Genomic DNA, 15816 nt, shown 5'->3' with positions numbered 1-15816 from the left:
ATAATTTCATCATTATCATGATGATTGCTATTTAATATTTATATAGCACCTTAGTCTGCAAAGCTCAAGAAACTTTATGAATTTTAAATTATCCAGTGGACTCTAATCTTAAGTATACCTCTATGTGCTGGGAGAGGCACAAAATGAATAATATATTTGAATGACATATATTGCTAGGGAAATCTAATTCCATTGCTGTTTAGCTCTCTTCTGTTATTGGAAAATGGCATTATATTTGCCTAGAAAGTTGGATTGCTATCTCATTATTTTAGTACTGGGGGTCCATTTGCTATTTATTTTGAAATCACTCCAGGTGACAGCTTATTCAAAAGTAAAGAAGAGATACACTGATAATTTTTATTATATTTGGCATTAGTCATCAGCATTCTAAACTAATCCTTAATGGAAAAAGAAAATTTTATTGTGTTTCATCTTGTATTGATAAAGCTGGATTCAGTATTCTGTCTTTGGGCCTGTTTTACACATGGAAGTGAATTTCAAATTATTACAAGAAAGTATTTCATGCTATTTTAATCTAAAATTATAACAGAATGTAGACCATCATGAATTCATGAATCTAATGGAGTTATTAAAATATTCATTTTCTTAATAATATGTCACAAAGAAGCCTTAATTTCTTTGATTTTGAAGTATAATTATAGCTTTATTATATTTAGATGCAGATTTTAGATATTTTTTCTTATATGATATACTACTGATATTCTGTAAGACTTTTATCTTTTTATTTCTCTTTTTCCATTAAGTGGTAATAATGAAAGACCTTGAAAAGTTTATCCAGAATTAGTTAATTATCCAGGAAGATATTAGAATAATCACATAGATAAATAAATAGAGTAAAAGCTGTTCTATGGGCCTGGACTTGTTTTTAAATGTCTCATTACAATAAATTAACTTATGATTATAGTATAATCAAGTAAAGAATTGGTTGCTGTTCAGTCACTTGGTCGTGTCTGACTCTTTGTGACCCCGTGGACTGCAGCGCACCGGGCTTCCCTGTCCATCACCAACTCCCGGAGCTTGCTCAAACTCATGTCCACTGAGTCGGTGATGCCATCCAACCGTCTCATCCTCTGTCGTCCCCTTCTCCTCCTGCCCTCAGTCTTTCCCAGCATCAGGGTCTTTTCTAATGAGTCAGTTCTTCACAACTGAAGTGTGAGTTTCAGCTTCAGCATCAGTCCTTCCAATGAATATTCAGGATTGATCTCCTTTAGGATGGACTGGTTTGATCTCCTTGCAGTCCAAGGGACTCTCAAGAGTCTTCTCCAACTAAAAAATAAAATTTTGCAAATAACTGAGAAACAGGCGAGGGTAGTGTAGATAGGAATAAGTGAGGTAACATTATTGACATTCCTTGATTTAATTTAATAATCTTCACTTCCAAATATATATATATATATATATATATATATATATATATATATATATATATATTACTTAACTATTTTGCACATAAGAAACTGAAGAAAGATAAGTAAGTTGAACAAAGTCGTACGGCTGGTGACTGGTTGAAGAAATTATTCTCAAAAACCTGTGCCCCCAAACCCATGACCTTCCTTGTCAAGGAGACCAGTAATGGACTAGATTTGACAGAAAGGAACGCATCTTGAGGGCATCTCAATAAGCCCGGTGTGTGAACACTAAAATGACACGTAACTTGTCCTCATGACTACTATTTTATAGCTTAGGATAATTTCTCTTTTTGTTTCTATCTGAAACTTTTTTACTTTTATATCCACTCCCACTGTGGGTTTTCATTTATAAGCCATTTTACACTTCACATAAACAAATGAGTTTTGCAAGGATTTTCTATATGAATAAATAAATTCTAAATACTACAGCAGCTCCTTCAAGCTCATTGGGTAGTGGTTTTTGGCAACCAGCTTATCTTGCTTGCCTGCTTGCCATGTGTGTTTTTTCAAATCATAGGCACGACAAAACTGCAAATAACTACATGTTGCAGATATTCAAAGCCACTATAATCAGTAATTCTGCTGTTGCCAAAGCTCTACTAGATTCATCCTCCTTTAGGTTTCAATTCGTTTGCTTACTGTTTTTAAGCCTTACTTATTTTTTTGAGGACTTGCTCCACGTTAACCATGATTCTCACGTGGATTTCTCATCACTGGAGAGACTAGATAGCCATATGGGGGAAATGCTGGCAAAGTCATATGGCCCTGAGGCACCAGTAGTTCCAACGGTTGAACTTCATATACCAGTGGAATACAAGTGTGTGTGTGTGTGTATTTAATATACTGTACACACACACACACAGTCATCACTCTTCTAATTGATCTAAGTGGCTTCTGGGCTTACAACACTAGAGAAGCCCTTATTGCAAATGATAATGAAAATTCTACAGACCTCCATGATACACGATCTCTCAAAGACTAGACTGTATTCATTAAGATAAGCTCGAATGCTACATATAAAACTTTTAAAGCCAAATCCTCAGAAATGGTCTGAATAAAACATTTCGTATGCCTACAAAAACCCCTGCAATATAGTTTTATATAAAATATATGCATTTTATTTACTAATATTTTATGTGTACTATTTGCTTCTATATCTATTAGTGAAACCATTTCCCTTTTTATATGGTAATTAACTCTGATAATTGAATCCTGAGAGTATAAAGAATAAGAATGAAATGAAAAGTGCCAAGGGAATATGGTCTCTCTGTATACACTGTTATTCACTCCTCTTACTTGCTGGCCACGAGTCCACTGTAGTAGACGGGATATGTAACCGTGGATTCCACTTCAAGGAAGGGCTGCTTGCCCAGTTATGAGGGTGTGGTGAACCTCTACCTGTTAGCTCCTTCATGGCCTTCATCAGAAGCAGGGGGCTGTCTCAGCAAGCTCATGTCTTTCCCAGAGAAATCTGCATTGAGTGACTGAACCTGGCAGGCAGGTCATTCATGACAGCAGTCTTGTCCCCTAGCTCTACTTTCAGACCAAAGATGTGTCAAGTCTGCATCACGGTGTGATTTCTTTCTCTATCCAAGCCTGCTTTATCATCCTTCTTTTCACAGGTGTTGGCCTCTAAAAATGAAGATCATGGCATCTAGTCCCATCACTTCACTGCAAATAGGTGGGGAAACAATGGAAACCGTGATAGACTTTATTTTCTTGGGCTCCAAAATCACTGCAGATGGTGATTGCAGCCATGAAATTAAAAGACGCTTACTCCTTGGAAGAAAAGCTATGACCAACGTAGACAGCATATTAAAAGCAGAGACATTAGTTTGCCAACAAATTTCTGTCTTGTCAAAGCTCTGGTTTTTCGAGTAGTCATGTATGGATGTGAGAGTTGGACTGTAAAGAAAGCTGAGCGCCGAAGAATTGATGCTTTTGGACTGTGGTGTTGGAGAAAACTCTTGAGAGTCCCTTGGATAGCAAGGAGATCCAACCAATTTATCCTAAAGGAGATCAGTCCTGAGTTTTCATTGGAAGGACTGATGCTGAAGCTGAAAGTCCAATACTTTGGCCACCTGATGTGAAGAGCTGACTCATTGGAAAAGACCCTGATTCTGGGAAAGATTGAGGGCAGGAGAAGAAGGGGACGACAGAGGACGAGATGGTTGGATGGCATCACTGACTTGATGGACGTGAGTTTGAGTAAACTCTGGGAGCTGGTGATGGACAGGGAGGCCTGGTGTGCCTCAGTCCATGGGGTCGCAAAGAGTAGGACACGACTGAGCGACTGAACTGAAATGAACTGGCCTCTAGTAAATGCACTGTTCCTCAAACTCTATCTCAGGTTCTGCTTCTGAAAACCCCAGCCTATGACAAACCCCTCGTATCATTTATCCTGTTGTACCAATTTGGTCATGGCTGTGCAGGGAGCAATGCTCAGCCCAGTGTAAGGTGGAAAAGAACATGGTTAGAAATTCTCCTTTGGTCACTCTTAACTGCCATTTCCCTCCAAGAAAGTAACATATATATCCAAAAACATTCTTAAAATTTTATTTTCCCAGGTCCCCAAATTTCCTTGTTGTTTCTGTCACTTCACTAGGGTTGGGTTTAGGAGAGAGACCTAACAGTCTGCATTAATTCACCTTTTTGCCAAGAAACTTTGTGGTATGTTAAAAGATTAAAAAGTATTTCAGTGGTATCAGGTGGCAGTAGGCCTTCATATATTTTGTACTTCAATCATAAAAATACAAAGGACTTTTCATATCATGGTATTGAAATCATTTTTTTTTAAATCAGCTTGTTAGAATTGAATTGAATGAAATTGCTACAGCATTTATCCTCACTAGAAGTTTGCTCTTAATGGTTTATTTGTCTAAAGAAGCATGTTTAGTAGAGAATTTGTTTTCTAGCAGTTAAAATTTAATTGGTTAATTTAAACTAAACTCATTTGAGGTTGACATTTTGTGTTTTCCTGTCATTCTCATCAATGAAATTCTGCCTTAACAGCTAAATGTGACATCAAATGCATAATTGTAAGGCTGAAAAATAGGCACTTTATAAATTAGAGGCACTGTCTTTCAGAATATATCCCTTAGTAAAGCTCTAAGTGCATGGTTAACCTCAGTCTCCCACGCTGCATTTTCAGTGTCAAATATGCAATAGTTTGATAAAGGTGCTATGGAGGAAACAAAAGCCCTGATGAAACTTTCTTAGTAGTCTCTACAGTGTAGCGTGAGGAAACCATAAAAACATGGCCCAGTAGACATTTATGTGAGTAAATATCATAGAACTGACTCCTGGGAACAAGGCTGAGAGGTAACAGCAGGTGTTCCTTTTAAGGGAGATGGGCAAGCCAGTTAACCGTCATTAGGAGTCATTTGAATGCACTGAACTAAGTTTCTGTCTTGCTGATTATTCCAATTAAGCAGGCATGCCATTTAGCAGGGCAATGAATACGTGGAATTCTCTTAATCGTGACGCTCAATTTCTTAGTCCATTCTGCTCAGTTTATTTTCTCCCTCTTTAACTGTACAAGTTTCCGCAGTATGGATTCTTAGACCTTGGTAGTTACTTGTTTGGAAGTGGTTTCTTAATTCTTTGGTGCCCGTTTCATTTTGACCACTGAAAATACACAGTTGGACAGTTCTGAACGGGTGCCCATTCTGCTAGTTCTTCAGTCCCACTCAAAAGGCCAGTAACTGGAAAGTTATTTCAAATTTCACATCCATGCACCCATATAGAAAATATTAACAGTGGTTATGCCTGGGTGATAAGATTACAGAAGATTTTCATTTTTCTTTCATAAGTCTTTGTATTTGAAACAATGAACATGTAGCACTCTTGTAATAAGAAAAGTGTGATTAAAATGTATTTTCTTTAATTCACATATTTAAATAAAGGCGATAAAAGTGAAGGTTTTAGAATCAGGAATCATTAGTACACTTACTTGAAGTAGCACAGAATGAAAAGGAGAATAACCAAATTTCCTTCCTTTATAAAATGTTTAGCTCTAATAGTACTGTCTTTTGGTTTTCTTTTACATTTCCCTCAGTAGAAGTGTCTGTTACCCATCTGTTTCTCTCACAATAAACACATATAATAGATACCGAAAATCTTACCAATAAAAGAAATTTTAAATTTCAGCAATTCTCACAGCTTTATTTTACAGATGATGGCACTTGAGCTGCAGGAGTCATATTTTAGTGGCGTGGTTTTCTCCTGGTTTGTAGGCAGGTGCACTTGACTATAGTTGATTTTATTGCTTAATTTTTGGAAAACTGAACTCTAGACTGAGAAGTACTATTTTTGTAATATGACATTACTACTTTGACAGTGTTAATATGACCTCTCAATTCATTTATCGGATATGAAACTCTAGTTCTGTTATTATCCCTTGCAGAAGTTACATGCTGACCCAGGTAAAAGCCTGGAAAATATTTCTTTAACCAGGGAATAAAATCAAATGACTTTTCCCTCTCATTTATATCTGTGACAAAGAGGCTGTCCACTTCATTTTACCATCTTTAGTGAAATTATCTTTTTTTTCTTCAGCTGCTCAATAGGAAAAATAATATGATGCTGAAAGGTGAAATATGAGTCTGAAGATTTAGAGGTAATAGCAAAGTGAGTGAGAAGAATTGCGTGTCATTTATCCTGGGCTCCGTGCAGCTGCAAAGACCCCGTCCAACAGATGCAGCTGTTTAGGCTTGCTTTGTCTTGTCATTTTTCCAGCAGCACTTCCCTTAAAAAGTGTCACTGACTATTATGATCATCTATCTTAGGTAAAAATAGAGTGCTATTTAATTGGAACCAAGTTGCTCTTCATAACTGTCTTCTCACAATAGCAAAATGAAGTAAAGGGAAGTTGTGTGTTCTTATTATAGTTTTGGCTGCAGTTTTTACTGCCTATGCTTCGTCATCTCATTGTAGCTTGGTGGTTCCAGCCAGTATAGACTCAAGTTTTACTAATCTTGTATTAATCCATCAGAATTCACCTGGTGTTAAAAGGCAGGGTAGCTCTAGGATCTTTTTTGCTTTGTTTGTTTCTTTGTTTTCACTTCAGGTGGAAGAATTTATGTCTAGAGTTTATCCATTAGAAAGGAAAGAAGGAAACAAGTCAGAACATCTCGAAGCCAAGGGTTCTTTTAATTCTCTTTTTTCCCAGGTTTATTGGACTGAACTGCAAGGTTGTGGCCAGCAAGCTCTTTAATTCCAAATCTGTAGAGATGTGAGGGAAGATAGTTCTTAAAAACTGATTGGAAAATGTGTGTTTATTTTTGGTTGAAGTTCACTTTGCCAGTAAGGCACTTGAGAGTCTTTAATAATAGTTCTCTACTGAGTTCTTGAAGCAACTGAGAAATGTGATGGAAAGGTCAGCACATGGGGGACAAAATATCACCTTTATTTTATAAAAGGTCTGTGTTTATGGGCAATACTGAATCCAAGAACTAGCAACCTTAGCTATGGGGCTCGACTGGGCCAGGCCTCTCCCTGGTCTCTTTAGGAGGCTCCTTTAAAAGCGACGGGATGGAGGGAAGAGCCAGGGGATGTATTTATTGAAGGGAGATCAGTTTCAAGAAGACCAGAAGCAAGCTGTGTTCTCAGTTCAGTTCAGTTGCTCAGTCGTGTCTGACTCTTCGCGACCCCGTGAACCACAGCATGCCAGGCCTCCCTGTCCATCACCAACTCCCAGAGTCCACCAAAACCCATGTCCATCGAGTCAGTGATGCCATCCAACCATCTCATCCTCTGTCGTCCCCTTCTCCTCCTGCCCTCAATCTTTCCCAGCATCAGGGCCATTTCAAATGAGTCAGCTCTTTGCATCAGGTGGCCAAAGTATTGGAGTTTCAGCTTCAACATCAGTCCTTCCAATGAACACCCAGGACTGGTTGGATCTCCTTGCAGTCCAAAGGACTCTCAAGAGTCTTCTCTGACACCACAGTTCAAAAGCATCAATTCTTCGGCACTTAGCTTTCTTTATAGTCCAACTCTCACATCCATACATGACCACTGGAAAAACCATAGCCTTGACTAGACGGACATTTGTTGGCAAAGTAATGTCTCTGCTTTTTAATATGCTGTCTAGGTTGGTCATAACTTTCCTTCCAAGGACCAAGGGTCTTAATTTCATGGCTGAGTCACCATCTGCAGTGATTTCAGAGCCCCCAAAAATAAAGACTGCCACTGTTTCCACTATTTCCCCATATATTTGCCATGAAGTGATGGGACCGGATGCCATGATCTTAGTTTTCTGAATGTTGAGCTTTAAGCCAACTCTTTCACTCTCCTCTTTCACTTTCATCAAGAGCCTATTTAGTTCTTCTTCACTTTCTGCCATAAGGGTGGTGTCATCTGCATATCTGAGGTTATTGCTATTTCTCCCCGCAGTCTTGATTCCATTTTGTGCGTCCTCCAACCCAGCATTTCTCATGATGTACTCTGCATATAAGTTAAATAAGCAGGGTGACAATATACAGCCTTGATGTGCTTTTCCCATTTGGAACCAGTCTGTTGTTCCATGTCCAGTTCTAACTGTTGCTTCCTGACCTGCTTCCTGATCTGTTTCTCAAGAAGCTGTGTTCTACTCTTGTGCAATTCTTCTTTCAAATACAGAATTAGGGGAAATGGGGAGAGTGGAGACCAGCCAGGGTGGTTATAGCCTGTGAACTCCATCCCATGGGGAGGAATGTTAGGAACAGGGCATTTCCCATATCACCCCACAAGTGGACATAACCCCAAAGTAGGATATGCCATCTTATTTTATTTTTTCCTAAATTGAAGAATAATTTACTATATATATGGCTTCCCTGGTGGCTCAGTTGGTAAAGAACCCACCTGCAATGCAGGAGACCCGGATTCGATTCCTGGGTCGGGAAGATTCCCTGGAGGAGAGCATGGCAACCCACTCCAGTATACTTGCCTGGAGAATCTTCATGAACAGAGGTGCCTGGTGGGCTACAGTCCATGGGGTTACAAAGAATCGGACACGACTGAGTGACTAAGCACACACACATGTATATATATATATATTCAGTTATATATATATATCTCTGTTTCATGTTATTGTCCGTTATGGTTTATCACAGGATATTGAGTATAGTTCCTGACAGTTCCGTGTGCTATACAGGAAGACCTTGTTGTTTATCTATAGGATGTGCGATTTTAAAAGAAACACTTCAGCATTTTATCTAATGATATTTACGTGTGTTCTTTAATACATTCCTAGTACTTACCCCCCCTTGTTTATTTTATTTTACTTTCTCACTCTGAGAAATAGCAGCACTACTGTAGACCTTTAGGGGTGGGGAGACACCTCTCTTCCCCTGACTGACTGCCAAGTAGAGCAGTTTGTGCCAGTTGGCAACAATATCGTCTGTCATTGTTTCACGCTATAAAGAATTAGGGGACATTCTGATCATATCCAGAGTTTCAGCAGACATCTGAATCTGATTTATTTATCTTCTTGGGGGCTGCAGATGGTCAGGTCTCTCTTTCATTGCCTTAGGGATCCATCGATTTCCTGAGTGGAGGTAACTAACTAGCCTGTTCTTGGTACACCTGTCCCCGTTGACAGAAAAGATTGCTGCTTTGCCTTCAACATTCTTGTTAGGATGTTTTGGCAGATGTTTGTGCTACCTGTCCAAGGTTAAATTACTGGGGGAAAAAAAGACCTGGATGGTATCTTTGATTATAACTGATAACCCCATTTATCTGAAAAGGTAAACTCTTCCCATGAACTTTTTCTTCATGTAAATTTTATTTTACTGTTCAATCACAATAAATTGTAGGTTTTTCATTTTAAACATAGGCTGATATTGGTAATTTCATATGATTCAATCTGCTGTGATCTGAATTCATTCATATAAATTCATTGTACATTCAAAGTTTATAATATACTATCTACATGTTCTAAAGAAACTTAAATGTTTCTGTGTATACACAACAGAACTAAATACGTGTGTAACATTTAAGATATATACAATATATACGTTATGTAAATACTACATACTGTGTACATGCAGTATTTAGTTTGTGAGTATGTGTAACATTTAAGATATATACAGTATATATGTTACATAAATGTGTGTAAAAGTGAAAGTTAGAGTTACACGGTTGTGTCCAACTCTTTGGGACCCCATGCACTATACAGTCCATGGGATTCTCCAGGCCAGAATACTGGAGTCGGTGCCCTTTCCCTTCTCCAGGGCATCTTCCCAGCTCAGGGATCGAATCCAGGTCTCCCGCATTGCAGGCAGATTCTTCCCCAGCTGAGCCACAAGGGTGGATAGCCTATCCGTTCTCCAGCGGATCTTCCCGACCCAGGAATCAAACTGGGTCTCCTGCATTGCAGGCAGATTCTTTAGCAATTGAGATATCAGGGAAGTCCAATAAATGTATGTGCCTACAGTATTTAGCTTTTGAGTACGTGAAAAGCATATCCTGAATATAAAAATATGTTTATAACTTAGAGGTTAGTTGTAATGTGGAATCTGAAGATACTTTAATGAACTTTCATATTTTGTATACTCATGACAGGATGAGAGTTTAAAAGGCAAATGATGTCTTAGTCTTTTTATGAAAATAGTTTTGAATTTCGGTCTACTTGAAGAAGACTGGTGGTCGCCCAGAGCTGCTTGGACTACACTTTGAGAACCCTGACTTAATAAAATATTGCAATGCAGTAGGACATAACAGGGGAGTGTGTGTGTGTGTGTAGGGGGCAATGTTCTGTATAGGGTGGTATTTCTGTTGGGAAGGAAACCTTGCTGGGCTGTACTTAGTCGCTCAGTCGTGTCTGACTCTTTGAGACCCAGGGACTGTAGCCCGCCAGGTCCCTCTGTCCATGAGGATTCTCCAGGCAAGAGTTCTGGAGGGGGTTGCCTTGCCCTCCTCCAGGGGATCTTCTCAACCCAGGAATCAGACCCAGGTCTCCCGATTGCAGGTGGATTCTTTTCTGTCTGAGTCACCAGAGAAGCCCAAGAATACTGGAGTGAGTAGTTTATCCCTTCTCCAGGGGAACTTCCAGGCCAACAATCGTAACAGGGGTTTCTTGCGTTGCAGGCAGATTCTTTACCAGCTGAGCTACCTGGGAAGCCCAGGGAAACCTTGGGAAGTTACTCGGGAAGCCTTGAGCCTTTGGCTGATAATGAAGAGAAGCCAGCACATGGCCGTCTGGGAGAAGGACCTTCTCTGCAAAAGAAACAGCCAGCAAAGGTGCTCCTAGCAGAAAGGAGACGAGAGATTATTGACTTACTCAGATAATTCCATACTTTCTTCACAGAAAGACTGGTTGTTGTTCAGTTGGTAAGTTGTGTCTGACTTTTTCCGACCCTAGGGACTGTAGCGTGCCAGGACTCCCTGTCCTTCCCCATTTCCTGGAGTTCCTCAAACTCATGTCCATTGAATCAGTGATGCCATCCAACCAATTCATCCTCTGTTGCCCTTTTAAGGGTCCTCCTGCCCTCAATCTTTCCCAGCATCAGGGTCTTTTCCAATGATATAGCTCTTTGCATCAGGTGACCAAAGGATTGGAGCTTCATCTTCAGCATCAGTCCTTCCCATGAATATTCAGGATTGATTTCCTTTAGGATTGACTGGTTTGATCTCCTTGCAGTCCAAGGGACTCTCAAGAGTCTTCTGCAGCACCACAGTTTGAAAGCATAAATTCTGAGAAAGTTACATGTGTAAATTTCAGTTACTGGAAATGATCAAGATTGCCGGGAGAAATATGAGTAACCTCAGATATGCAGATAACACCACCCTAATGGCAGAAAGTGAAGAAGAACTAAAGAGCCTATTGATGAAAGTGAAAGAGGAGAGTGAAAAAGCTGGCTTAAAGCTCAACATTCAGAAAACTAAGATCATGGCATCCGGTCCCATCACTTCATGGCAAATAGATGGGGAAGCAGTGGAAACAATGGCTGACTTTATTTTTCCGGGCTTCAAAATCATTGCAGATGGTGATTGCAGCCATGAAATTAAAAGACGCTTACTCCTTGGAAGGAAAACTGTGACCAACCTAGACAGCATATTGAAAAGCAGAGACATTGCTTTGCCAAGAAAAGTCCGTCTAGTCAAGGCTGTGGTTTTTCGAGTAGTCATGTATGGATGTGAGAGTTGGACTATAAAGAAAACTGAGTGTTGAAGAATTGATGCTTTTGAACTGTGGTTTTGGGGAAGACTCTTGAGAGTCCCTTGGACTGCAAGGAGATCCAACCAGTCCATCCTGAAGGAGATCGGTCCCAGGTGTTCATTGAAAGGACTGATGCTGAAGCTGAAACTCCAATACTTTGGCCACCTGATGGGAAGAGCCTACTCACTGGAAAAGACCCTGATGCTGGGAGGGATTGGGGGCAGGAGGAGAAGGGGACAACAGAGGATGAGATGGCTGGATGGCATCACCGACTCGATGGACATAAATTTGAGTAAACTCCGGGAGTTGGTGATGGGCAGGGAGGCCTGGTGTGCTGCGGTTCATGGGGTCGCAAGGAGTCGGACACGGCTGAGTGACTGAACTGAACTGAACTGAACTGAATAAAAGGTTTGCCAAATCTAGGAATGTGATTCTCCCTAACAAAGATGCACTGACTTTGTCGTAATGCTGCTGCACTAACAGCTGTTCTAACTTGTGGAGTCTAAAGCATGTCTTGTGCCTCTTTTTCTACTAATTTTGAATGCTTGAATTTCAGGGATTATTCAGTTAATAAAATAACATAGGGAAATAAAATATTTAATAAAGACATATATTTAAGCAGCTAAAATGCATGCCTTTTTAAATTTAATTTATGAATATGGGAAAATAATTTGTTAAAATTAGCCATATGTGAAAGATTTAAATTTGCCTGTCTGATGCAATTATGTATAGCTACTTTTCTTAAGAAATCTTCAAGTAGAATTTTCATTTATCATTGAAATAAGTAGGTGAGAAATGTGACCTTTACTTATGATTTTACAAAGCAGAGTTTATAATCCTTTATCCAAGAATATGCTTGAAAAAATTTATGGAAGCACAATCTATTTTGTATTCATGTTTCTCTAAAACTTATTTGTTGTTCCCTATTTATTTTTAGAATCTTCTTATAAGAACATTCATTGGTGATGCAATTTGAAAAATCTCCAAATTGCTTGTGTGTTTAGGGATACGTGGCATTAGAATTTGCTGTTTTAATTCGAAATAACAAATGGAGTTATTCATCAACTTCTTTTTTTTTTCCAGTCTACCTCAATCTGGGAAGCCTACCCTGTGAGGGAACAGTCTTAAGCTGTTATATTTAAACATTGTTATTCCTTGCTGCCATTTCATTTAAGTGCAGCTGGTGAAGAATCCACCTGCCAATGCAGGAGATGTGGGTTCCATCCCTGGGTTGGGAAGATCCCCTGGAGGAGGAAATGGCAAGCCACTTCAGTATTCTTGCCTGGGAAATCCCATGGACAGAGGAGCTTTGCAGGCTAGAGTGCATAGGGTCACAAAGACTGGGACGCAATTGAGAGACTAACAGTTTCACTTTCAGGTTGTGAGAATCTGAATAATTGTCTTCCCTAAAAAAATCGTGAGTTACCGCCTCAGCCAGGCCGTCTGTGGCAACTGGGAATGTTCTATAGAAGGACTGGGAAGGTGGTATGAAACCATCAGCAAGTGAACATGGAACCTTTTACAGCTTTCTTTTTTTTTTTTCCCAGATGTGATGCTTTCTGGTTTTGCTGCTTATGATTCATTTCTATGTCTTTCCTGAATCATTTCAAAATCCTGCTGTAGGTAGCACGACGCAAACACCACTTCCCTTGGGCAGAGTTCCTGAATCCTCTTTTATGCTCCTCTGACATTGTCTTTAGGAAGCAGATAAAGTTCTACTGTAAGATGCTGCTTTCAAAGCACTAGCACAACACCTTTCTCTTGCTTTTGTTGTCATGCCAATCACATCGTGCTCTGCATTAGAGTTATTTGTGGACTGTAAGCTGCTGAGCTACTGTGGCGGGGATAGTGGGAAAAGGACGCGTCTTGGATTTAGACAGTGCTCAGCTGGAATCCAGTTTGACGTTAGAAATCTTTTGTAAACTCTTTAATCTTTAGCTTCTTTGGTGGTAAAATAGGGTAAATATGTATTTCATGATTTGCTTGGTAATTACATGTAATTTTATTTGTAAGGCATATCGAATGTACTAAAAATGTTTAGTCCACTTTCTTTCCTTCTTGCCTGGGGGTCAGAATGATGTTTTACTTACCATTTAATCTCATAAAGTGCCATGCCTTATCTGGGGGGTTTCTAGAAAAAATTAAATTCTGCTGCTTCGTTTTAAGTATTTGGAGCACTGTTTCAATTATTATCAGTGCTCTAATCTGAGAAAAGTTTAGTTCAAACTATTACAAAGTTGAAGAATGTAAGTTATCCAGGGGAAGAAAGGCGAGCACAGGTAAGATCGTGGAGGGGAGTTCTCCTGAAGGAAAGAACGGTCATGTCACATCTTGGAGATTTAACCGAGGAAGGTAGGGATGACTAAAGCAGTTGGGAGAGAAAGTAGGAAAATGCACATTATTTGAGCACAGTTGGTCTTTCAAGATGTATTAAAGATTTAAGACTAGATCCTCAGGAAAAGACATAATATTGAAATACTTTAATCATCAGGGTAATATCAGTTCAGTTCAGTTCAGTCATCCAGTCGTGTCCAACTCTTTGCGACCCCATGAATTGCAGCATGCCAGGCCTCCCTGTCCATCATCAACTCCCAGAGCTTACTCAAACTCATGTCCATCGAGTCGGTGATGCCATCCAACCATCTCATCCTCTTCTCCTCCTGCCCCTAATCCCTCCCAGCATCAGGGTCTTTTCCAATGAGTTGGCTCTTCAAATCAGGTGGCCAAAGTATTGGAGTTTCAGCTTCAGCATCAGTCCTTCCAATGAACACCCAGGACTGATTTTTAGGATGGACTGGTTGGATCTCCTTGCAGTCCAAGAGACTCTCAAGAGTCTTCTCCAACACCACAGTTCAAAAGCATCAATTCTTCAGCACTCAGCTTTCTTTACAGTTCAACTTTCATATCCATATGTGACCACTGGAAAAACCATAGCCTTGACTAGACGGACATTTGTTGGCAAAATAATGTCTCTGCTTTTTAAGATGCTGTCTAGGTTGGTCATAGCTTTTCTTCCAAGGAGCAAGTGTCTTTCAATTTCATGGCTGCAGTTACCATCTGAAGTGACTTGGGAGCCCCCCAAAATAAAGTCTCCTACTGTTTCCACTGTTTCCCCATCTATTTGCCATGAAGTGATGGGACCAGATGCCATGATGTTAGTTTTCTGAATGTTAAGCTTTAAGCCAGCTTTTTCACTCTCCTCGTTCATTTTCATCAAGAGACTCTTTAGTTCTTCTTCACTTTCTGTCATAAGGGTGGAGTCATCTGCATATCTGAGGTTACTGATATTTCTCCCAGCAATCTTGATTCCAGATTGTGCTTCATCCAGTCCAGCATTTCTCATGATGTACTCTGCATACAAGTTAAATAAGTGGGGTGACATATACAGCCTTGATGTACTCCTTTCCTGATTTGGAACCAGTCTGTTGTGCCATTTCCAGTTCTAACTCTTGTTTCTTGACCTGCACACAGATTTCTCAAGAGGCAGGTCAGGTGATCTGATATTCCCATCTCTTAAAGAATTTTCCACAGTTGTTGTGATCCACACAGTCAAAGGCTTTGGCATAGTCAATAAAGCAGAAAGAGATGTTTTTCTGGAACTCTCTTGCTTTTTTGATGATCCAATGGATGTTGGCAATTTGATATCTGGTTCCTCTGCCTTTTCTAAATCCAGACTGAACATCTGGAATTTCATGGTTCATGTGCTGTTGAAGCCTGGCTTGGAAAATTTTGAGCATTACTTTACTAGCGTAAAGTAATAAGATGAATGCAATTGTGTGGTAGTTTGAGCATTCTTTGGCATTGCCTTTCTTTGGGATTGGAATGAATACTAACTTTTTCCAGTACTGGGACCACTGCCAAGTTTTCCAAATATGGTGGCATATTGAGTGCAACACTTTTATAGCATCATCTTTGAGGACTGGAAATAGCTCAATTGGAATTCCATCACCTCCACTAACTTTGTTCATAGTGATGCTTCCCAAAGCCCACTTGACTTCGCATTCCAGGATGACTGACTCTAGGTGAGTGATCACACCATCGTGGTTATCTGGGTCTTGAAGATCTTTTTTGTATAGTTCTGTGCATTCTTGCCACCTCTTCTTAATATCTTCTGCTTCTGTTAGGTCCCTACCATTTCTGTCCTTTATTGAGCCCATCTTTGCATGACATGTTCCTTTGGTATCTCTAATTTTCTTGAAGAGATCTTTAGTCTTTCCCATCCTATTGTTTTTCTCTATTTCTTTGCAT

This window comes from Cervus elaphus, chromosome 21 (assembly GCF_910594005.1).
Source record: "Cervus elaphus chromosome 21, mCerEla1.1, whole genome shotgun sequence".
NCBI lineage: Eukaryota > Metazoa > Chordata > Mammalia > Artiodactyla > Cervidae > Cervus > Cervus elaphus.
The sequence above is the reverse complement of the archived record's forward strand: the minus strand, read 5'-3'. Positions refer to the sequence as shown.